General features: G+C 43.1%; 1 protein-coding gene across 5 annotated transcripts in view; it reads left to right on the top strand.

Annotated features, from left to right (window-relative positions):
• Nucleotides 1–25911, top strand: part of FGF13 (fibroblast growth factor 13) — a 572605-nt gene that overhangs the window by 99312 nt on the left and 447382 nt on the right. The gene's annotated exons all lie outside the window — the stretch shown is intronic.

Here is a 25911-nt window from a genome sequence, read left to right as displayed (position 1 = left end):
GGTACTACTGCATGCAGAGAGTCATCCTTACTTGTCAGGAAAGTGCCACCTGAAATTACTAGTGAGTAGGTTATAATTGCACGTTTGTCGTTTAAAAATGAGTAATACGCTTGTCATTTTTCCCTGCCTCCTCTGCCTTCATTAGTCATCTGTATTTCAATAGTGAGCTTGGTTGTCAGTTTGGGCCTGACTTCACTCTGGGGCCAGGGAGTCAGGGGGTTTAGGTCCTCCTACTGGTCTTCAGCCCACAGGGCCTGAAGCACTGGGAGACCCAGGCTCTGCAGCCACCCTTAAGGCATGTTCTGCAGCAACTCAGGTCAGGATGCAAGTAGACCTCCTGGCTTTCCTCATAGCTCAGTTGATAAAGAATCTGCCTACAATTCAGGAGACCCCGGTTGGATTCCTGGGTCGGGAAGATCCCCTGGAGAAGGGATAGGCTACCCACTCCAGTGTTCTTGGGTTTCTCTGGTGGCTCAGCTGGTAAAGAATCCACCTGCGATGGGGGAGACCTGGGTTAAATCCCTGGGTTGGGAAGATACCCTGGAGAAGGGAACGGCTACCCACTCCAGTATTCTGGCCGGGGGAATTCCATGGACTGTATAGTCCATGGGGTCCTAAAAAGTCAGACAAGACTGAGCGACTTTCACTTTCAGACCTCCTGGGGACCTGTAGCAATGTAGCTTGAAGACCAGAAATGCTTTTTCTTTAGCTAGAACCTGTTGTTTTTGGTTTTTCAGTTCATGGTGTTCAGTAGAGGCTATATAGCTCAGGGGGACCCAAGGGAAGTTCAGATGGGCAGACCTGTGGTGGTTATGAACATAGATTTTGCTTCCCAATCCAGATCCTCTTCTTACTGGCTGTGTAACTTCAGGCAAGTTAATTAACATCTCTGAACCTCAATTTCCTTATCTAATTGGAGGAATCCCCTGGTAGTCCAGTGGTTAGGACTCCGAACTTCTATTACAGGGGGCAAGGGTTCAATCCCTGGTTGAACTAAGATCCTGCAAGCCTCACAGCACAGCCCCCACCCCCCCCAAAAAAAGACATTACAATGAGAGATGATGGTACCTGCCTCCAAGGACTGCTCTGCAGATTAAATGAGTTAGTGCCCAAGAGGTGGTCTTTGTAATACAGAGTTCAGGAAGCCGAAGTGGGAGCCAGACTAGTTTTGGGGGCATTTGGCAAGTGTCTTAACCTCTTTGTGCTTCACTTACCGCTATAAATCAGAAATGACAATGATCATACGGTAGTTGATAGAATTACTTGTGCTAACCTGTGTCAGGGTAGTTAAAGAGTTCCTGCCACTTGGAAGGACTGCTTAAATGTCTGCGGTTATTACCATCGATCATTTCTATCAGTAGCCACAGGCACTGTGGTATCCAAGAGGGCAGACCCCACGTGCATCAGAGTTCAGATGAACAAGGGAGCTCAGAGAGCTGGGGGCTCCAGAAGCATCACAGAGACTGAGAGTGTGACTGGGCCGTGTGGGCTGCCAGAAATAGGTGCGGATCCCTGCTCAGCCACTGGTTAATCGAGTGACCTTGGGCAGTTTACATCACCTCTCTTTGCCTCATTTTCTCTGACTGCAAAATGGGGATGCTAATAATGAGGATTAAGTAAAGTCATACATGTAAAGTGCCGGGCATGTGGTTAGTACTCAATAAACGAAGATGCTGTTTACTAATTACTCCTCATATTTGCAATGAATTCAAGGAGTGACTCCTCTTATTGTCAGACAGAGTGTAAGCTGCCAGTGTGAGAGATGAGCAAGGACTTGGGTTCTTGAAATCCACGTGGTGAAAATCTTCCTGGGAGGGCTGCTGGTGGTGAGCAGACCAATTCGGATGCCTTAGCAGCTTCCTCTAGTGGGAGATGTGGTTTAAACTAGGGAGTGAAAGGCATTGGATGCCTAGGTATGGAATCTGGTTTTTATTTCACTGACAAGAGAGACTGTGAAGATCATTGAGAAAGGGGGCATCCAGGGAGGGGTTCAGGAATATTCTCTTGTTTTGCCTAAATATCAAAAGTTCTAGAACTAGAGTGAGTCTGAGGCTCCTTTCCTGTCTGTCTCCTCCTTTGTGGATTTTCCCTGTTTCCCAGTATATACACTTCTGTAAATGGGCAACAGCTGCTTACCCTGGGCCAAGCAGAATGCCTGCTACCTCCTCCAAGACGCCTTCACTGATTCTCCCAGCAGCCGTACATATTCCTCTCCTGCTGTAGCCTCCCACAGCACTTGTAGCCTCCAGAGATTCTTACCCCAGCTTATCTGGTGGAAATTGTTGCCTTCCCCACCCCCCTACCAGCCTGGAGAGCCTCCAGGGAAGCTAGACTGGACTGTGCTTTGTTTTTCTCTCGACTGCCTTGGTCCCCTCCTCCCAGCCCCAGCTTAATGGTTTGTAGAAAGGAGATGATATGAAGAGGATGGGATGCATGAGGAAACAGGAAGGAGGATGCTTCATTGAGCAAATGAGTGGGCAGTAATTGAGGGAAGAGTGCAGGGAGCACTTGGTTTGCATCCTGAGCAGCAGGGAGGCATCACCTCAGACATCCGTGGGGTGTCATATATGTGGGGGTGGGGGAGGGATGGAGTGGGGGGTGGGAGAGGGATGGGATGGAGTCCCCATAAGCACAGCTTATGGCTGTGCTTCTCCATCTGAAAAATGAGAGTAAGAGGACTTAATTCACAGTTGTATACCTTTCTGGATAGTTATGGGCTTCTTGGAAAAGGGAATAAGCATGTACTTCAGTTTATCTGAGACTACCTGGGGGATCGAAGCAGTGGTTTTCACACTTCACAGTAGCAGGACTCGTTATTCCAAATGACATTTTAAATGATGACAGATAGATAGTTGGATAGAAAGATAGATGTATAGATGATAGATAAGAATGACCTTTAGACAAGACACACTCCTCTGGACCTTGGTCTCCTCTGGACTGTGAGGGATGGAGTTTAGTCCAGATTTCTCGACCACTGACATTTTGGACTGGATGATTCTTTGCTGTGTGGGACTGGCCTGTGCATTGTAGAATGTTCAGCAGCATCACTGGCCTCTACTCCCTGGATACCAGTAGCAACCCCTCCCCCTCAGCCTGTTACAACAAACACAAATGTCTTTAGACGCTACCAAATGTCCCCAGGGGCCAAAACCATCATCAATTAACAACCACTGGGCTCTGTGGTCTCTGGTGCTCTTGTTCTTTTTTTTTTTCCAAACATTTTTAATGGTTACTCCTACTAGGTCTTTAGTGCATCTTTTAAATTCTCTGTTAATGGTGCCTGTTACAATCATTCTTCGCTTCCCTTTAGTAGTCCTTATAGTTTGGTTGACTTCCCTTTTACTTTTCACTTTCACGCATTGGAGAAGGAAATGGCAACCCACTCCAGTGTTCTTGCCTGGAGAATCTCAGGGATGGGGGAGCCTGGTGGGTTTCCGTCTATGGGGTCACAAAGAGTCGGACATGACTGTAGTGACTTAGCAGCAGCAGCAGCAGCATAGTTTGGTTATTCTTTGTCTAATACTGTGGCTGATATTTTTATTGTCCAGTTTGGTAGCATATCTCATAGCAAAATTGTTGGCTTTGCTTTCTCATTAGCAGTACCTGGGGAAGTCCAGCCATCAGTAATCAGGTGGTTGCCATGGCGGAGGAAGGAACATGGTCACTCTGTACCATTCTCCCTCCTGCTGGATGTTCTTCAATTTGGCTTTTCCTGTCCTCACTAACATTCCCCCTGGTGTTCTTTTCTCTTCTCGGTTAACTAGACACAGTGTAAAGTGGAACTTTTTCCACTACCCTTTTTTCTTTCTTTACCCATTAGAAATAACACGATCCAACCTCCAGAATGACTTCTTTTTCTTTAGGTCGCTTTAGGCCACTTTCACTGTAAGGCCATTAAAATCAGCTTTTAGCTTTGCAATGGAAAGGGGCGTTTGCCATTTTTATGTTAGTGTTCATATTCTTTTTAAGATTCAAGAGAATGCCAGGATAATATTCATGGGAAGAATTTAACTACCAGAATAGACAAATCTGCAGTAGAATTATTATAGTCTGTCATATATTAATTACTCCAAACAAGTTGGTGTTTTTGGATAAATGAGAAGTATTTGTTTCTATATTTTCTTGATCCAGGAGGAAAAATACCAGTAGGGAAAAAAAGAGTATGTTATAAATGAGCAAAATAAATTAAGGTTATTAATCTTAATGCCACAATATGAGCATCCCACTATTTTGGAGCTTGTACATTTTTAATGAAAATTAGCAGTTATCACTTATCATATATTCCTTGTCAAGATTTCAGAGTAGCCCACAACCAGAATATTTCTGCTTTTGTTAGTTTGCTGTTGAAATTGAGAGTTTTGAATGAAGTACTACAGGATGAACATTGTCTTCATTTTTTAAAACTTTTTATTTTGTATTGGAGTCTATGGGGTCGCACAGAGTCGGACATGACTGAAGTGACTTAGCAGCAGCAGCATAGCCAATTAGCAATGTTGTTGTGATAGTTTCAGGTGAACAATGAAGGGACTCAGTCATGCACATACATGTATCCCTTCTCCCTCAAACACCCCTCCCACCAAGGTTGCCACATAACACTGAGCAAAGTTCCACGTGCTATACAATAGATACCTGTTGGTTATCCATTTTAAATATAGCAGCGTGTACACGACAGTCCCAAATTCTCTATCCCTTCCCTCCCAACAACCATAAGTTCGATTTCTAAGTCTGTGAGTCTCCTTCTGTTTTGTAAGTACATTCATTTGTATCATTTCTTTCTAGTTTCCACATATAAGGGATGTCATATGGTATTTCTCCTCTGTCTGACTTCCTTCACTCAGTATGACACTCTCTAGGTACATCCATGTTGCTGCAAATGGCATTATTTCATTCTTTTTAATGGCTGAGTAATATTCCTTTGTATATATGTACCACATCTTCTTCATCCATTCCTCTGTGGATGAACATTTAGGTTGCTTCCGTGTCTTGGCTGTTGTAAACAGTGTTGGAGTGAACATGGGGTGCATATATTATGTCTTTTTAGATCGTGTTTTTCTCTGGATATATGCCCAGGAGTGGGATTGTAGGGTCATATGGCCCTCCATACTGTTCTCCATAGTGGCTGTACCAACTTACACACCCACTAACAACACAGGAGGTGGGAACACCTCTCTTTTGTCCTTTGCATAGAACCTGGCACCCAGTAGGTGTTCCATAAACATTTGTTGAATTGTATTAACAGAAGTGATCTTGGGGATCTCTGCATTTCCTCATTGAGTTAGAGGACCCTTTGTGATTTTTAAAAATGGGACTGACCTGGTGTGCCCACTACATATCATATTATATTCAAGCTCTTTGAATCATGTATTTGAAAAATATTTATCAGGCTCCTGCTATATGCCAGGCACATGCCAGAGTTGGTTAACAAAACAGACAGAGTCATACAGTTGACATTCTAGTTGGGAAGACAGACAAGCAACAATAACAAAATCACAAAGAAATAATAAAATATATAAATATATATTTCATAATATATAATAAATGTATAACATATGGGCTTCCCTAGTGGCTCAGATAGTAAAGAATCTGCCTGCAATGTGAAGACTTGGATTTGATCCCTGGGTCAGGAATATCCCCTAGAGGAGGGCATGGCAACCCACTCCAGTATTCTTGCCTGGAAACTCCCATGGACTGAGCCTGGTGCACTATAGTCCATGGAGTTGGAAAGAGTCAGACATGACTGAGTGACTAACACTTTCACTTTCATAACATATGCTATAATAAATATATAAATTAGATATAAATATATAGAAATAATGTACAATAATAAATAATAAAATGTCAGGAAATGCTATGAAAGAAACAAATATTTGAGCTGAGAACTTAGGAAAGTCATTCAACACCAGATAACGGTAACTTGTCAGAACAGCAGCTTAAACTTGTTTGTTTCACTTGAAATAAATATGGAGGTGAGCATTCCAGGGAAGATATAATGGTTCCATGCTGCCATCAGAACACCAACACCTTCCAGGTTTCTGCTTCTCCAGCTCCTCTGGATTTAGAATTAATTTAGTAACCCTCTGGATTTAGTAACCCATTCTTAAGGTTACTTCTTGATTCAAGATGCGGGAAGGAGGCAGAGAAGGCCAAAGGGCCTGCCTCCCTGCTGAATCAGTCCTTTGGAAGAGCAGTCCTTGGAAGCCCTACCCAGCAACTCTCTCTCTCTCTCTTTTTTTTAATGTCAATTGAGAATGGGACCCATGTGCTGTCTCTTAGCTGGACATGTGGCCACACTGAATAAAATGAGGGTTTTGTTAGTAAGAAGCAAGAGAGAATGCATGTTAGATAGTCAACTGGCAAGATAGGCAACAGACTGGAAAGGTGAGAAGAAGGTTGCCACATGAAAAGTTGGAACATTCACTGAGATGGGAGAGGCTGAGAGGAACAGGTTTGGGAGAAAGGCAAGAATTCAGTTTGGGCCACATTAAGTTTGAGATGGCATGAGGTTTGCCATGGAGTTGTCAGGTGGACACAGCACTAAGTTCCATGCTGCCATATGCAACTACTTTACTTCTTGTGGAAGTCCCCAGGAATTCATAGAGGAAGGACTTATGGTTGAAAGCGGGTGTACAGAGACTTAACTCTAAGACCTATTTATATAATATACACACTTTTAACTTAAGTTGTATTTTATGGAATTTGCTAAAAATGGCAATGTTTTCTAAAGATTGTCCCTCCCTTCCTTCCTTCCAGAACTATCTAATGAATACATTATGCTGTGAGTAAAAGCACCACTCTAGGTACTGGTGGTATATGTTAAAAACAAAATGAACATCCTTGTCCTCATATAGGGCATTCTAGTGAGACAGACAACAAATAACATAAATATAAGTAGATTATATAAGTCATGCTTTACTGGAGACTGAGAAAACATCATGGGCTATGACATTATGGATCCACTATTGTTATGGATTTTTACTGTGCTCAGTTTCTCTACTGCTGCCTCCTTGAACTCTTGCATCAGTTTTGTGAGATAGACTTCATTTTCCCCCATGAACAGTTGAGGAGACAGAGGATCAGAGTTTGGGCAAGCAAGTTCAAACACTTGCTTACCTGTCACCTTGTCTAGACATGCTTCCTGTTTAAGTGTCTGTCTGGAGGAGGACATGGCAACACACTCCAGTATTCTTGCTTGGGAAATCCCATGGACAGCAGAGCATGGTGGGCTACAGTCCATGGGGGTTGCAAAGAGTCATACACTACTGAGCCACTGAACACAGCACACTCTTCTGGGAGATGATGCTACCTTCATGGGCAGGGGCCAATTGGTCTGAGTTAGTAGCCGCATCCCCTGGCCCATTTAGCATTTAATCAGCATCCAGTAAATGTCCAAGTTGTTGAACAGAACTGACTGGAGCTCATATACCTAGCATTTAATTTTCAGAGCCAGGATTTGAATCCATCTAGGCCTGTTGGACTCCAAGCCCATGTTCTTTTGTACTATGAACAGTTGCCTCTGATACATCTATTTTGTACATCTAGATTTTATTTTGTTTATTCCTCCACACTGCCTTGGAGTGTTAATAAAATATCACTGTACATCAACATTTTAGATAATTGTGTTTTCTAAAATAGACCAAGTTCCCTTTCTTGCTTCATGGAGTTGGTTTGCTGCCGCCGCCGCTGCTAAGTCGCTTCAGTCATGTCCGACTCTGTGCGACCCCGTAGATGGCAGCCCACCAGGCTCCCCTGTCCCTGGGATTCTCCAGGCAAGAACACTGGAGTGGGTTGCCATTTCCTTCTCCAATGCATGAAAGTGAAAAGTGAAAGTGAAGTCGCTCAGTCATGTCCAACTCTTAGCGATCCCATGGACTGCAGCCCACTAGGCTCCTCCATCCATGGGACTCTCCAGGCAAGAGTACTGGAGTGGGGTGCCATTGCCTTCTCTGTTGGTTTGCTGCTGCTGCTGCTGCTAAGTCTCTTCAGTCGTGTCCGACTCTGTGCAACCCCATAGATGGCAGCCCACCAGGCCCCGCCGTCCCTGGGATTCTCCAGGCAAGAACACTGGAGTGGGTTCTCTGTTGGTTTACTTCAAGCTAAAACAATTCAGACTCTCCAAAGCAAATAATTCTACACAGAGGGCATTCTTTCTGTGGTGGTGAATTTCCTCTCCTTCCTTCAGCATGTCAACTTCCAGTCATCTGGGCCCTGAGGCCTTGGATGCAGCTCTGAGCTCTCTGCTGTTCTCTGACAAGTTCATGATTAAGTCACTTGGTGACTTGCTATACAAGGCTGTAAGACTTTAATTATTTAAATTAAGTGGGTGTTAAGAGAATCCAAAGTCAGTTTTGCTTTGCCCAGAGACATCAGAGAATCCAGAATATTAGAGCCAGAGGGGCCCTTAGGCAGCCCTGGTTCAGTCCCCCTCATTTTCCAGGAAGGGGAAATGGAGATTCAGAGGAGCAGAGGCTCTTGGCCAAAGCAAGTGATTAGTGATCCTGCCATCTGACTCCTGCTCTGTGCTCTTTCTATTCTCTCATCCTGCCACTTAGGCAGCAGCTCAAAAGCATTTCTCACCAAGAACAAGGAATTGTGAATGGACTCAAAAGTGAAGAGATGATTTGTTCAAACTGAACTGAACCATGTATTTCAAATAATAAGCCCAATATAGTCAACCTCTAACTTGGTTTGAAGTAGCAACATCTGCTGCTATTGAGTCATTGTACTTTTTAGTCGTATTTTTCTACTTCCATGTTCCTGCTACCATTACAGAATGCACAGAGAGGCAAATATACTTTTCTTTTTTGATTCCTGAAAAAACATGGATGATTCTAATAAAATAGCAGTGTGATGCAAGCAACAAAATGTAAAATTGGCATCCAGTGGCCTGACTTTGAATCATGGCTTCACAACCTACTAACTTTATGAGCCTTTGGTAAGAACTTTCTTGGAGCTGATGGTGAATCTGGCAGTTGTAGGTTCATACCCTCAAAGGATGTGACAAGGGCTACTCGGGAGGGAGGTGATGGCATGCTCTGGAGCTCTAGAATATGACTGGATGCCACCAGGTCTCTATGGCTGAATGTAGACAATGATTATGATAATTTGGAGCAATGTTTTAAGACACAGCCCTCAGATAAACTTGTCTCTAGTTGGCATTAAATATGAACATTTCCTTTTGCTTTCATGATGTTTTACTGCTATTCAAGAAGCCACTTTAATTTTTTTTTTCCTGGAAGAAGATCTGGACTAAATGAAATCTATACACAGGCACACACACTACCACTACATGATTAAGTAATTAATTCATGACATGCATATTGTGCTTACTATGTGCAAGGTACTAATGTCAGCCCTAGGGGTGCATTTTAATAGAATGACAATGAAAGATAGATGAAGAATGGAAAGTGGAAAATAAGCAGAATAAATGAAAAGAAGGATTGTGGTGACGATGGTTGCCATATATCTGGTGCTCATGGTGGACCAGCCATTGGCAAGAAATATTGGGTTGGCCAAAGAAGTTCGTTTGGGTTTTTCCATATGATGTTTCAGAAAAATCGTAGGGAACCTTTTGGCCAACCTGATATAAATGCCTTGTCTCAACAGATGCTCACAGCTGGTCTACAGAGTAGGTAGTATTATCATCTACCTCTTACAGTGAAGAAACTGAGGCCCAGGAAGTTTGAATTTACTAGCAAGTAGTGAAACTTGAACTCGGTTGTGCCTGGCTCCAGGACCCAAGTTCTTGGTGGTCTTTTGTGGGGATTAAAATGGCAGAATAGTGACTACTAATGGCTAAAAACTCGTTGGGGTGACAACAATATTTTAAAATTAGGCTGTGGTGAGAGTTGCCCAATTCTGTGAATTAATTAAAAAAATAATAATTGAATTGCACACTTTAAATGGGTGATTTGTGTGATGTGTATATTATGTCTCAAAGCAGTTATTTAAAAAAGGCAGGGTAACTTAGCAATTAATGTTAATTGATTGCTATCTACATGTTGGCCATTGTTTAATATTAGCTGTTCTCTGTGCTCACTCTTGGCAGTCCTGAGTCTTTTATTTTAAATGTACTCTTCATTTGGGGTGTTCTGTTTTGTTTCTCTTATGTAAACTTCCTTCATTTATGACAAGTAGCAGTGTGTGTGTTTTTTTCTAGAAATAGATAGCATTCATAAACTGAAACAGTTTCATTGGGGAAATTTTCTGTGGTACTGCGACAGAACGGTCTTGGCAGAAATACTGGAATCCTATAAAATAGAGTTAATATTGATATACTTTAATCAAAAATTTCTGTTTACAAGCAATAAAGCCACTCATTGTTAGGCAGCCTTGGTTCTATCCTTAGCCTTTCTGCTAAAAACATCTTCGTCTTTGGAGGATGACTCCATAACTATACATCAAGATTTTTTTCTCAGCTACTAAAAGAGAACTCTTTTTTAAAAAGTAAATTTTATTAATGAATAATTGATGTACATTGAAAGGGTCCAATGTAATGAGTTTATATATATTGTAGAATGATTACCAAGGTTAAGATAATTAATGCATTTATCACCCTACCGAGGTAACTCCTGCATGTGCGTATGTGTATGTTGAGAACTCTTAAGACCTACTCTCAGCAACTTGAGTATACAATTCCATATTATAATCATAGCCACCATGTTCTGCATTAGATCCTCAGAGCTTACTCTTCTTATACCTGGAAATGTGTATTCTTCACGTTCTTCACCTTCTTTCCTGCTTCTCCCAGTTCCTGGCAATCAGCATTCTCTTCTCTGTTTCTCTGAAATTGGCCTTTTTTTTTTTTTTTAAAGAGGGCTCTCTTGGGTCATAATAGCACTGAGCATCCACCAGCCTTGCCTCCCTAGGGTGGTGCACAGTTATTCCCAGGCCTGTCTGATGTCTGACACCATGATCACGGATGGGGCTCATCCCGTGGCTTCAGTCACTAGAGCCAGCCCTTGCCAGCCTAGCTGAGGTTGTCCACCCTTGTGGGAGGCACCTGGTCCCCCAGCTCCCCGGACTGCATTGTACACATACCTGCTCTGCACCTGCGCCCAGGCTCTTCCTACTAGCTGGGACATGCTCACTCTCTCTCTTCTCTCCAGCTGTGCCTTTTGAGATCATCCTTGTCTGTACCAGCCAGCCTTCTTCTGAAAGCCACCAAAGCTACTCTTGCTGTCTTAGGAAGATAAGGATTTTCATGCTGTCAATCAGGCACTGACAAAATCGCTGGGATGCATGGTCCTAAGGTCTCTAGACTGGGTCTCCAGGAGTAACACCCAGAGCATCATAGAACTAGTCCACCCCAGGGACATAGGGATGCGGGAGGCTGGAGAACTGGACTTCAGGACATGTACATGGTTAATGGGTGGCCCAGGGCAAGGAGGCCCTCACACAGCCACTACATCTGTTCACCCAGCCAGCAAATGAGGGCTGCTGGACCGTTGCTGTGACACGATCCACATCTCCATGACTTTGCTTGCCAGAAGTATAAATAAACCACAAAACAGAAACCAAAACCCAGCCATAAATGTAGGAAAATGGCATTTGCCTCTAAGTCTTTGAAATTCTCCAAGCGAGGCTTCAACGGTACATGAACCAAGAACTTCCAGATGTTCAAGCTGGATTTAGAAAAGGCAGAGGAACCAGAGATCAAATTGCCAACATCCGTTGGATTATAGAAAAAGCAAGAGAGCTCCAGAAAAACATCTACTTCTGCTTTATTGACTATGCCAAAGCCTTTGACTGTGGATCACAACAAGCTGTGGAAAATTCTTCAAGAGATGGAAATACCAGACCTCCTGACCTGCCTCCTGAGAAATCTGTATGCAGGTCAAGAAGCAACAGTTAGAACCAGACATGGAACAAGGGACTGGTTCCAAATTGGGAAAGGAGTACGTCAAAGCTGTATATTGTCACCCTGCTTATTTAACTTATATGCAGAGTACATCATGCAAAATGCTGGGCTAGATGAATCACAAGCTGAAATCAAGATTTCTGGGAGAAATATCAATAACTTCAGATATGCAGATGACACCAACCTTATGGCAAAAAGCAAAGAGGAACTGAAGAACCTCTTGATGAAAGTGAAAGAGAGTGAAAATAACTGGCTTAAAACATTCAAAAAAATGAAGATCATGGCATCTGGTCCCATCACTTCATGGCAAATTGATGGGGAAACAATGGAAACGGTGACAGACTTTATTTTCTTGGGCTCCAAAATCACTGCAGATGGTGACTGCAGCCATGAAATTAAAAGACACTTGCTCCTTGGAAGAAAGGTTATGACCAACCTAGGCAGCATATTTAAAAGCAGGAACATCACTTTGCTGAGAATGCTCCATCTAGTCAAAGCTATATTTTTTCCAGTAGTCATGTATGGATGTGAGAGTTGGTCCATAAAAAAAGCAGAGCACCGAAGAATTGATGCTTTTGAACTGTGATGTTGGAGAAGACTCTTGAGAGTCCCTTGGACTGGATGAAGATCCAACCAGTCCATCCTAAAGGGAATCAGTCCTGAATATTCATTGGAAGGACTGATACTGAAGCTGAAGCTCCAATACTTTGGCCCCCTGATATGAAGTACTGCCTCATTGGAAAAGACCCTGATGCTGGGAAAGATTAAAGGCAGGAGGAGAAAGGGACGACAGAGGATGAGATGGTTGAATGGCATCACTGACATGATGGACATGAGTTTGAGTAAATTCCGGGAGTTGGTGATGGACAGGGAAGCCTGATGTACTGCAGTCCGTGGGGTTGCAAAGATTCGGACATGACTGAGTGACTGAACTGCATTGAATTTTTGAAATACAGGAGTATATAAAAATAAATACATAAATTAATGTATATTTGTATGCGTGTGTGTGTACTAAGTCACTTCAGTCATGTCTGACTCTTTGTGACCCCATGGACTGTAGCCCACCAGGCTCCTCTGTCCATGGGATTCTCCAGGCAAGAATACTGGAGTGGATTGCCATGCCCTTCTCTAGGAAATCTTCCCAACCCCAGGATCAAACCCCAGGACCTCTAGGCTCCTTGCAGCTTGGGAGAGAGCTTTTTAAGTTGATTTGCCAGGGTGGCTGCACAAAGAGCTGCCATTATAGTTCTCTAACTGTGCACCAGTATTCCATAATGGGAAAAAAAATTATTAAGAATAATTATCAGGTGTATAGGACTTTAGAGTTTTCATGGCCTTTCCACTTTCATACTGTCATTTACTTTCCACAGTTCTAGATGGTTACGACAGGGATTGTTGTTTCATTTTAAGATGAGAAAACTGAGGCCCAGAGTGACCAGCTTGGAGGTGGCAGAGCTAAGACCAGAATCTACATTTCCTTGCCTATTGCCATTTCTCTATAGCATTTTCATTAATTGTGATAATATTATGTATTCAGTAAAATGATGGCCCTTTCTCTTCCTCCTTTCTCCTCCTTCTCCTCTCCTTCCTCTCCTCTTTCTTGTCCACTCCTCCACCAACTCCCCTCCCTCATCTCCTCTTCTTTGACTCTGTATCCTTATAGCAGTTGATAGTTTATAATTTGAGATAATGAATATCTGTTCATGAATGAACTCTTCATGGTTTTCATGTACTGAAACCCCCAGAAGAGGCACAAAATTATCCCTATTGCATCTAGGAAACTATCTTTCTCCCTTCATCCTTTTCTCCCTCCATCTTTCTCTGATTCTTTAGTTCATTCTATAAATATTTATTTTAAACTCTTTTTCCCAAGAGTCACTGGAGATTCAGCCTTAGCCCTAGCAGATGGCCTGAGAGGCCAGCTTTCATAACCTGATCGTTTTTCTTTTAGCAGTGAAGGATAAATATTTCACGATCAGCATATTTTATCGATGACCTAAGGCTTTCTGATGACTTTCCATCTGTGGGACCTAGTTTATTTTGTTGCCTTGGCTTTTTAAGAGGTTTATGGTATGTAATATATTCCTGACAGATAACCAGTTGCTTTTGTTTGAAGGAAAGTCATCTTAGAGGAGCAAGTTATGATTTGCTTTTCTCCTGCAACCCTAATTTTACATGTTATAAAATAACATCTAGTAGCATTATTATAAGGGACCAGGTGCTCCTTATGACAGTGGCTGGCATGGGCCCCCGTTTTTCATCCTTTGTTATACTTGTCAATTCCCTTGTCCACACCTGTCCCCTCACTCTCCTGCCTATCCCTTAAGGGTAGGACTGTGGCTTAATCACTTTTATATCCCCAGGGTCTGATTCTTATTAAAAGTAGAATAATAATGAAAATGTAACATGGCCTCTGCACACAGGATAATTTACAAGCTTCTGAAGCCTTCTGGAAATATCCTGAGGCCTGAGTCCCTCCTCTCTTCAGCGGGTGTGATAGTGATATGACAGAGTTACTGCTCTGGGACACTAGTCGACCTGCCCTAAGCTTCTTCACAGTCTCCTTGGTCTCCTCCCTGTCGTTCAGGGCAGTGCTGGCATCAGCAAATCCAGGTTCCTTCCCACGTGGCAGCAAAGAGTTTACAATCTTTTTTATTAAGAATGTCAAAGTCCTCTTTTAATTGTATGTAGCAGCTTTCACATATTTTCCTTAGTAAATTTGGAGTGCTAACTCCATCTTAGAAGTTAGTCCTCTTTGCTCATATTAATATATTCTTTGAGCCTGAGCCCAGTCAGTTTAGTTCAGTCGCTCAGTCCTGTCCAACTCTTTGTGACCCAGTGGACTGTAGCACACCAGTCTTCCCTGTCCATCACCAACTTCTGGATCTTACTCAAACTCATGTCCACTGAGCCAGTGATGCCATCCAACGATCTCATCCTCTGTCCTCCCTTTCTGCTCCCACCTTCAATCTTTCCTGGCATCAGGGTCTTTTCCAATGAGTCAGTTCTTTGCACCAGGTGTCCAAAGTACTGGAGTTTCAGCTTCAGCATCAGTCCTTCATTTATTTATCAGAGCCCAATAAAATCATTCATTTAAATGTTTAAGTCAGCTCCTAGAAACACTGTGGGTTTTCCTAGTGGCTCACATGCTAGTAAACTAATGCTCAAAATTCCCCAAGCCAGGCTTCAACAGTACATGAACCATGAACTTCCAGATGTTTATGCTGGATTTAGAAAAGGCAGAGGAACCAGAGATCAAATTGCCAGCATCTGTTGGATCACTGAAAAAGCAAGAGTTCCAGAAAAACATATACTTCTGCTTTATTGATTACGCCAGAGCCTTTGACTGTGCGGATCACAACAAACTGTGGAAAATTCTTCAAGAGATGGGAATACCAGACCACCTGATCTGACTCTTGAGAAATCTGTATGCAGGTCAGTAAACAACAATTAGAACTGGACATGGAACAAGGGACTGGTTCCAAATCGGGAAAGGAGTATGTCAAGGCTGTATAGTGTCACCCTGCTTATTTAACTTATATGCAGAGTACATCATGAGAAACGCTGGGCTGGATGAAGCATAAGCTGGAATCAAGATTGCCAGGAGAAATATCAATAACCATAGATATGCAGATGACACAACCCTTATGACAGAAAGCGAAGAAGAGCTGAAGAGCCTCTTGATGAAAGTGAAAGAGGAGAGTGAAAAAGTTGGTTTAAAACTCAACATTCAGAAAACTAAGATCATGGCATCTGGTCCTATCACTTCATGGGGAAACAATGGAAACAGTGACAGACTTTAATTTTTTTTGGGGGGGGGCTCCAAAAATCACTGCAGATGGTGACCATAGCCATGAAATTAAAAGATGCTTACTCCTTGGAAGAAAAGTTATGACCAACCTAGACAGCATATTTAAAAGCAGAGACATTACTTTGTCAACAAAGGTCTGTCTAGTCAAAGCCATGGTTTTTCCAGTGGTCATGTATGGATGTGAGATTTGGACCATAAAGAAAACTGAGTGCCGAAGAATTGATGCTTTTGAACTGTGGTGTTAGAGAAGACTTTTGAGAGTCTCTTGGGTAGCAAGGAGATCAATCCAGTCAATTGTAAAGGAAATCAGTCCTGAATATTCATTGGAAGAACTGATGCTAAAGCTGAAGCTCCAATACTTTGGCTACCTGATGTGAAGAGCTGCCTCACTGGCAAAGACCCTGATGTCAGGAAAGATTGAAGGCAGGAAGATAAGGGCATGACAGAGGATGAGCTGGCTGGATGGCATCACTGTCTTGATGGGCATGAGTCTGTGCAAGCTCGGGGAGTTGGTGTTGGATAGGAAAGCCTGTCATGCTGCAGTACATGGGGTTGCAAAGAGTTGGACACAACTGAGCCACTGAAGTGAACTGAACTGAATTGTCTCCATTGCAACTACCCAACTCGAGTTTAGTACAAAAAAGGCCATAGACTATATAGAAACACCGTTTTATAGTTACCGTTGTAGTTACAAAACAGGCAGCCAGCTGGATTTGGTTTTTAAGCTATAGTTGGCTGACCTCTGACATTAACAATCCTGACCCTATAGCAAGGAGTGTGCATTGGTGTGCTTATGAGTGCTTTGGGAAATGTATTCTTCTGTCAGGCAGGCAGAAAAGAGCCAAACCCAAGTTAGGATAGAAGAACTGACTCATTGGAAAAGACCCTGATGCTGGGAAAGATTGAAGGCAGGAGGAGAAGGGGACGACAGAGGATGAGATGGTTGGATGCCATCACCGACTCAATGGACACAAGTTTGAGTAGGCTCTAGGAGTTGGTGATGGACAGGGAAGCCTGGCATGCTGCAGTACATGGGGTTGCAAAGAGTCGGATCGATTGAGTGATTGAAGTGAACTGAAGTTAGGGTAAAGCAATCCAGTGTTGCCCAGTGACCCTGGTTACCCTTGGGTTTGCCAAAGGCCACATTTCTCAAAGGGTATTCCTTACTGTCTGATGGCTATTAAGTTTCACTTTTCTTTTTGGAAACCCAGCTTAAGAGGTATTTTGAGAAATGAAGTTTCATCAGCTAATGTGTATCTCAGTGGTAAGGACAAGAAGCCCTAAGCTCAGCCTCACCCTAGACACTTCAAACTCCTCTGAACTTTAACCACCCTCCCTGATCCGATATTGTTATCCCTGTTTAGTTACAAATATGTCTGAAAGATGATGACCATGGTGATTGATATTTATTGAGGACCTTGTACTTGTCAGGCAATTTACTTGACATTAGTACATTTTCATCATTGAGTTCTCACAACGACTTGATGAGGCAGATACTTTCATTTCCCCCATTTTGCTGATGAGAAAATTGAGGCTCAGACAGGTTCATTGATTTGGTCAAGGTCAAGTAGCAAGCAAGTGGCAGAAGCAGATTGCAAACTCAGGCCACGTGATGATAAAGTCTGTTCTTTCTTCTGTCTCCTTCCCAGATTCTCAAGGGCACAGGGAGCCTACCTTTCTTTCCTTTTTTTTTTTTTGGCCATGCCACCTGGCATGAGGGATGTTAGTTCCCCGATGAGGGACTGAACCTGCGCCCCCTGCATTGGATGTGTGTACTCTTATACCTTGGACCTCCAGGGAATTCCCCAGCCTGCTTTTCAAAGTACAGGCAGACCTCAGAGATATCACAGGTTCAGTTCCAGACCTCTGCAATAAATCGAATACTGCAGTAAAGCAAGTCACATGAGTTTCTGGGTTCCCTATTATATATGAAGGTTATGTTTACACTATACTATAGTCTGTTAAATAGCAACCCACTCCAGATTCTTCCCTGAAGAATCCCATGGACAGAGGAGCATGGCAGGCTATAGTCATAGGGTCACAAAGAGTCGGACATGACTGAAGCAACTTAGCACAAGAACATAGTCTATGGACATAACTTAATTAAAAATACTTAATTGCTAAAAAAAAATGCTAACCATCCTCTGAGCCTTCAGTGAATCCTCTTTTTAAAATGGTAACATCAAAGATTGCTGACTGCAGGTCACCAAAACAAATATAGTAATAATGAAAAGGCTTGAACTATTGCAAGTATTACCAAAAGTGAAATAGAGACAGAAATGGTGTTGAAAAAATGGTGCTGATAAACTTGATTGAAGTAGGGTTTCTGGGGTTGCCAGAATCCTTCAGTTTGTGAAATAGTGCACCATCAGGGAAGCACAATAAAGCAAAGTACAGTAATGAAGTCTGCCTTTAGCCACAGTCTCCCTCTGCCTCTGAATCAGAGAATGTTCTCTAATTCCTTCATCTCCCATGTTGCTCTTGCCTGTCTTTCAGCCTCATTCTCGGGCCTGCACTTGGACTGCTGCAGTGGCTTCTGACTGGCCTCTCTTGAAAACAGCTCTATTGAGATGTAATTCACATGCCAGACAAGTTACTTACAGTCAATGTTAGAACATGTTTGTCACCTCACATTTCAGTTCAGTTCAGTTGCTCAGTCATGTCCGACTCTTCGCGACCGCATGAATCGCAGCACACCAGGCCTCCCTGTCCATCACCGACTCCCGGAGTTCACTCAGACTCACGTCCATCGAGTTGGTGGTGCCATCCAGCCATCTCATCCTCTGTTAACCCCCTCTTCTCCTCCCCCCAATCCCTCCCAGCATCAGAGTCTTTTCCAATGAGTCAACTCTTCTCATGAGGTGGCCAAAGTACTGGAGTTTCAGCTTTAGCATCATTCCTTCCAATGAACACCCAGGACTGATCTTCTTTAGGATGGACTGGTTGGATCTCCTTGCAGTCCAAGGGACTCTCAAGAGTCTTCTCCAACACCACAGTTCAAAAGCATCAATTCTTCGGCACTCAGCCTTCTTCACAGTCCAACTCTCACATCCATACATGACCACTGGAAAAACCATAGCCTTGACTCGACGGACAAGGAGGCCCCCAAGCCTTTAGCTGTCACCACCACTATCCTCCTGTCTACTCCCCTCACAACCTTCAGCTCTAAGCATCCATTGATCTCCTTTCTGTCTATAGATTTTCTTATTCTGGACTTTCATATAAATGGAATCATGTATTAATAGTATGTGGACTTTGGTGATTGAGTCCTTTCACTTAGCCCCATGTTTTCAAGGTACATTCAAGTTGTTGCATATATCATATCTCCATTCCTTTTTTAATGGACAGATTATATTCCATTGCATGGAGAGACCATGTTTGTTTATCCCTTCATCAGTTGATTAGATGGACATTTGTGTTGTTTCCATCTTTTGGATGTTATGAACTATTTGGCCTCTTGAATGGCTTATTCTTCACAGCACTCTCAGTTTAATTTTCCTAAAGAGCAGCTCTCAGTCATGTCACCCCTCTGATGGAAAGTCATCATGGATTTCACACTGCCTCTAAGACATCATTTGGGTTTTCCTGTGGGAAAGTGCCTGGTGTGGAGTGGGCACTTATGCTGGGAAGGAATGGTGGGGAACTGTGCTTTATGGAGCATGGAGCCCTCCCACATGGATGGAGCCTTCTGCCAGCTCTCCCTTTCCACCAGCCAGAGCTCTCATGTCTCTTCTCCTCATTTGGTCCTCAGCATGTGCTGTTGCACCATTGGGAGGGAGATGCTTCTGTATGTTTCTCATTTCCTTTGCTGGACTGGGAACCCCTTGAGGTCAGGGAGCAAGGCTGACACATAATTAGGATCATGAGTGGACTCATCAGAGCTGTCATTTTGTTCGATGCATTGTATGTGGCAGGTCCTTTACTGGGTCCTTTCTTTTGTTAACTAACCAGGTGAATTATCAGGGAGGTGCTATTATTCCAATTTCATAGATGAGGAAACAGACTGTGAGAATTTCAGGAACTTGAATTTGGCGACTCAGTAAGTAAATGATAGAGCTCAGGTCCATTGGACTCTAGAGTTTGAAATCTTACAATGCCCTGCTGACAAGGGCTTCTATTTCTCTTCCTGCCGCTTCTCCTCCTCCTCCTTTATCGTCATAAATCATCACTCTCATTTTGTAGATGAGGACATTAAGGCTCAGACAGATAAGTGACTTCTCCTGTGTCAAGTCTTAGGAAATGATGAAGCAAGAACTTTAAAATTAGAACTTTTGTCTAAGCCCATTGGTATTTCCCCCCGCTGTACCATTGTATTTTTAGTGTATGTTGGGGCCTCAGCAAGCTATTTGATGGTGATAATTATGATGCTGTAAAACAGTTAGGAGGGGAAGATGGACTTATATAAACAACTAGAGGAGCTGAAATATACTATATCATGGTGAATATTATAAATGCCATAGAAATTTGAGAAGAGAAAAATTACAACAGCATCCTAGATGAGGGATACTGATACTAGACCTTGAAGGAGGGGTGAGTTTAGTGAGGCAGAGAGAAGAGAAGAGGAGAGGGCAAGAGATGAAAATCTTCCTATGGGGCCATTCTCCACACTGACCCAAATTCTCCCACACTCTGGGCACTGGTCTTACACCACTGGGACAGCTGTGAGAAAGGAATAAATAGCTTCATAATATGGAAATGGGCATGTGGCTTTGTCTTATGCTTATATGTCTCAAGGGCTTCCCTGGTGGGTCAGACAGTAAAGATGTCAGGAAGCATTTAACAGGAGGCTTCCTGTGTGCTGTTTTGGATCTGTCAGGAATTCTCTGTTCCTTATTAATTCCTGAATATTCAGGAATTAAGAGGAGAGGCAAGTTTCTCCCTGGACTGAGGAATCCAGGCATTTCCTTTGTTAGTTTTTCTATACAGTGATAAGTACCCTCTTCCTTCTTGTGAACCATACAGTAAAAGTGATTGTTTACAACTCTGTCTCTCTTTAATATGGATCGCCTATGTTTTGTAAGTCTGGAATTTTAATCTTTATCTTTGCTGAAAATAACTACAGTATATATGCCCACACCATGTTGATTAAAACACCTTTGCTCCATCAGAGCTCTGGTCCCCGTGTCTTTCTTTCTCTTTCTCTCTCTCTCTCTCAGGCTATTTCTTTGGAGCACAGAGGCCCTCTGAGTTCACTTTCCTGCCCGGGCTTCTAAGACCCTCTCAAGAAAGTGCTCTGCACCTTCCCCCCATCGAGAAGGTGCCTGAGACTTCTGTGAACAGAGCAAGCCCCATGCCAGGGGCTTTATTGACTTTCTGTGTAAACCGAGGAATATCAGCCTCTTTCTCTCCTTTACTTTCTTTTCATGGACTCTGGACCACCAGGTTCCTGCCCATTAAAGGACCTCAACATAAAGAGTATGCCTGCAATGCAGGAGACCTGGGTGCCATCCCTGGGTTGGGAAAATCCTCTGGAGAAGAGCATGGCAACCCACTCCAGTATTCTTGCCTGGAGAATTTCATGGGCAGAGGAGCCTGGTGGGCTCTAGTCCATGGGATTGCAAAGAGTTGGATACAATTGAGCAACTAACACTATATGTCTCAAATGGACAGGAAAGGACATTATACATTTGGATGATGTCTGTCAAAATTACTTGAAGATCTATGTTTAAAATAAATTTGTTGTGCTGACCATACAATTCCATTTTCAAGGACTGATTTGTAGAAGGGGTCACAGAAGCACCTGTCTGTATGTCAAAGCATGACATGCACACACAGATGGCATTCAGCATGCTTGTGACTTACAAGTCAGCCCTCCTTCTAGGGCATCACCCTAAGCCAAAGTTCTCCAGTTTCCTTGGTTTAGTTCCATCTTGTGAAACATGGAAACCGACAGCATAGGCCTGAACTATTTCTTAAATGGATACCCTGTTTTATTTATTTGATAGCCATACCACGGGGACTCTGTTCCCTGACCAGGGATCGAAGTCAAGCCCCCTGCAGTAGAACCATGGAGCCCTAATTACTGGACTGCCAGGGAATCCCCCAAGCCTGAACTATTGAATCAATCCAAGTTCTGAATAGTCCAGTGTGATAAGAAAGCATCATGCTATGGAATGCCTTGGCTGCTTTCTTCCAGGTGGTCCCCCAGGAGACAGCAAGGGAGGCAGACAGACAGACTGTGTTAGATGCCTGAGTCTCTAACAAGGGCAGCCTGGACTGGGGTGTGAGTCTGCAGTTACTTTGGACTCTGTCTTGCATTTTTCGCAAAAGCTTTTCTCTGACCTCAGAACAATTCAGTTGTAAACTTGAGTTGTAAAGCCTGAAGAATCAATCCCTTTCTTATTCTTCACTTCTGTTTCCATAGCACTTTTGCTTCATCATCTTCTGAAACTGTTCTGTGCTTACAGTGTTGCTGACTTGTTTCTGTCTGGTGGTCTACTTAGATATTAAATTTTTAAAATTTGCATCTACTTTCATTTACTGCAGTTTTAAAGGGAATAGATGGAGGCCATACTGTATTTCTTTTTCATTGCAGAGGTATTTTATCTTTATTCTGAAGATTTTATCCTTCCTCAAATTCTGTTTTTTTTTTTTTAATTCCTCAAGTAGAATAGCTTACCCAATCCACTGAATATTCTTTTTTTTTTTCAAAATTGAAAACCTGTTTCTCACTTAAAAATATGTTATCGTGTCTGATTAAAATCCACAAACACCAGAACATGTTCCAAATAAATGTTGTCGTTGGAATAGCAGTAAAATAAATCGAACTAGTTTTTAGGTATTTGCAGCAGAGTATTCAATAGCTTTTGGCTTCAACGATGATTAAAAAGTACATTTATTGATTTCTAACCAAACCACAATATTAATAATCTTTGGAGGCATAGTGGACTATTGGCTTCTTGTCAGAATGGCTTTGAGGAGAAGATGGCCTTGGGTTCTAATGCCAGCTTCTCAGCAGAGATCAGAGTTGGGTGTCTGAGTTCAGTGCATTTATGGTTTGGCAGCAAAGTTTCCCCAATCTTGAGGGACTTGTTCAGTTTGAGGGGGCATGAGTCATGTTCTGGAAACAGGACAGACACAAAATATCTCAACCTTACAGAATATTTCTCCTCTTGCTCCATCTTTTTGTTTGTGTCTTCCTGAGATGCTTCACCATGGCAACTACCTTTCTTGGCTTGTGGTATTGTGGGGAAAGAGCACAGGATGGGTGGCAGTGCATCCATTTCTTCCACTTGGACCAAAGAAGATGGCACACACATGAAGTTAGCCATGCCTCTGTCTTGCCCCAGGACTTGGCTTCTGAGCTTCTACTTTTCAAGGAAGTGGAAATTATTATGAAGATTCTCACCTTTCTTGGCTAGTGGAGGAATCCTATTGTTTGCAGGTGTTGGTACTTTTCTTTCTTTCTTTTTTCTTTTTGTTTTTTGGTGTGGACCATTTTAAAAATCTTTATTTAATGTGTTACAGTATTGCTTCTGTTTTATGTTTTGGGTTTTTGGCCATGAGGCCTGTGAGATCTTTAACTCCCTGAGCAGGGATCGAACCCACACCCCTGCACTGGAAGGTGAAGTCTTAACTACTAGGCTACCAGGGAAGTACCTGTACTTTTCAAAGGGGAAAAAAAAAGTCTTCCCTTCCTCTTCTTTGTGTTACAGCTCCCCTGAAGGCATCTTGGTCCTGGAGCGCTGGGTCTTGGGGTAGTGTCTGCCTTCCCTGCCTTTTGGTGTTTGATCTTCTGATCTAATTCCTGGTGTTGTTCACTGTTAGTGTTGTTCAGGGCCCCCCACTCTTGTTCTTCTCTGCTTCTTCACATCCTTTGCCCTCCCTGCCTCTTTCCTTTCCTTCCTCTCTTCATTCCTTTCTTCTGTTGCTCCCTCTCACTCCCTTCTTCCATCTCTCCATTCCTTTCACTTTTAGGTGCAAGTGTGTCCTCACTGAGGTACCTATCAGGGAGCTTTCCATCACATCCTTAATCTTTCACTTGTTTTTCCTTTGTACATGGTCTATTGAACCTGATGAAGCCGTGTTCTGAGCTGAGGCCATTTGCTCTCCAAACTCGGCTCAAATGCAGTCTTCTGCTGCCTCGTGATGCCCCAAAGAGGTTGTTTTGTCTCCCTGGTGGCTGCTGAGTGTGTGTGTGTGTGTGTGTGTGTGTGTGTTTGGCCATTAAGGGGCAGGAGGACCCACAGATTATTTTGGGAGTACAGAGAGGCCCTTTTCACACTCACACCTGCCACTTAGTTGCCACCAGTACTTCTGGTTATGGTTCTGGATTTCATGGACTTACTGGTCTAGGATTTTGTCATCTGTATGATCCAGACATCTTCTAATATAGTAGTTTTCACACTTTCTTTTTTTTTTTTTTTTTTGCTTTATATTCTCTTGTGTGCGTGAGTGCTCAGTTGTGTCTGATTTTTTGTGACCCTTTGGACTGTAGCCCACCAGGCTTCTCTGTCCATGGGATTCTCCAGGCAAGAATCCTGGAGTGGGTTGCCATTTCCTTCTCCAGGAGATCTTCCCGACCCAGGGATCTAACCCCCATCTCTTGCATCTCCTGCATTAGCAGGTGGATTCTTTACCACTGCGCCACCTGGGAAAGCCTTTGTATTCTTTTAACAGGTATAAAAAATCTTCTCTGAAATCTTAATGCAAAGTCTAATATTTCCAACAGGTCAAATAGGAGCTCCTGTGACTGAATGTGGTGGGGAGATCAGTGCTTGCCTTCCTCCTCCCTGGCCTCAGGAACAGCCAAGGGATTGTGCAGAAGAGGGCTGTGGGTCCTTGGAACAGAGTTTGATGTACTTACTCCTGGGTTGGTCCCCTTCCCTTTCAGTTCATAGGTGAGATCCAGAGATAGGGACAGGGGAGAGGGCATGGCCTAGAAAGGCTCAAGGACAGGAAGTTGAACAGTTGGGTGATTAGAGCCCAGTTCTTGGTCCTAAAGTGTTCTCACCTCTGTCCTGTGGGTCTTGGGGCTTAGGATGTGAAATCATGGTTCTCTTTGAGACAGAAAGGATCCTCTCCACCACTGCTCCCCACAGCCAAAAGCCCCAAACAAAACCAGACACAGACAGCAATTTGGCAGGTTACCATGCCTTTGACAGAAATCAGTTAAGTAAGATTTGTTCTTATCTTATTATCAGGTTGTTGTTCCCAACTTTTATTCTAAGAGAGGCTGGATCACTCAGACCCACCCAGTAAATGCAGATTGACTCCATCCATGTGGCCATGTCATTGGAAGGGCAGGGTTAAGATGGGCTGTGCTCCCAGGCAGGGAGATGGCAAAGAGCTGAGGTGAGGACACCCTGCCTGTTGTAGCCCTGGGGACAGCTCCACTGTCTGCTGTTAGGGGCACAGAGTTGGGCTGTCAGGAAAGGGGCTCTGGGACAAAGGTTGTTCACGAAAGGGAGGTCTCTTTGACAGGGAGGTGGGAGGGGGCCTCTGTGCCTTTTTCAGAGCCTTCTTACTCTCACCATCCTCCCCTGAGCTCTGGGTCGATGTCGAGGCTTCCTCTAAGCTCTCATGCTCGGTTCTCATGGTCACTGCCTTCTTTTAAGCTCTCCTCTCTCTCATCTGGACTGTCATGAGAGCACAGCACTGATCTTTTTACCTCCAAAACTCTGTTTCTTTTTTAAAAGTTTACAGTGAAATACACATGCTGAAGAGTACATATAATAGATGGCTGAAGATAAAAAGGATTATAATGGAAAAATCAGACAAACCCCCATATGTCCATCCTATAGCCTGGGAAATAGAATACTGCTACCTGTACTTTCCCTGGAGGAGAGCACAGCAACCCACTCTAGCATTCTTGTCTGGAGAATCCCATGGGCAGAGGAGTCTGGCGGGCTACAGTCCATGGGGTCGTCGGACATGACTGAAGTGACTTAGCACACACTTGTACTTTAGAAGTCTGCATCTAACAGCCTCGCTAAATTCCCTTAATCATATTCTAATAATTCCTAAGATTCTTGTATTCTGTGTAGTCAATCATATCTGCAAATATTGATGGTAATGTATTACTTCTTCCTTCCTAATCCTTTGGCTGTCTTTTCTATTGCTTTGTCTTACCTCACTGGTTAGGACCTGTAGTGCAGTGTTGAATCAAAGTGATGCAGTGGACATTTTTCTTTTGTTTCTGACCTTAAATAGAATGCTTATAATATTTTGCCATTGAGTTATGATACTTCCAAAATATTTTGGAAAATATATTTTATGGATAGTTCTACTAAATTTGCAAGAA

Source organism: Bos indicus, chromosome X (assembly GCF_029378745.1).
Source record: "Bos indicus isolate NIAB-ARS_2022 breed Sahiwal x Tharparkar chromosome X, NIAB-ARS_B.indTharparkar_mat_pri_1.0, whole genome shotgun sequence".
Taxonomy (NCBI): Eukaryota; Metazoa; Chordata; class Mammalia; order Artiodactyla; family Bovidae; genus Bos; species Bos indicus.
The sequence above is the reverse complement of the archived record's forward strand: the minus strand, read 5'-3'. Positions and strand labels throughout refer to the sequence as shown.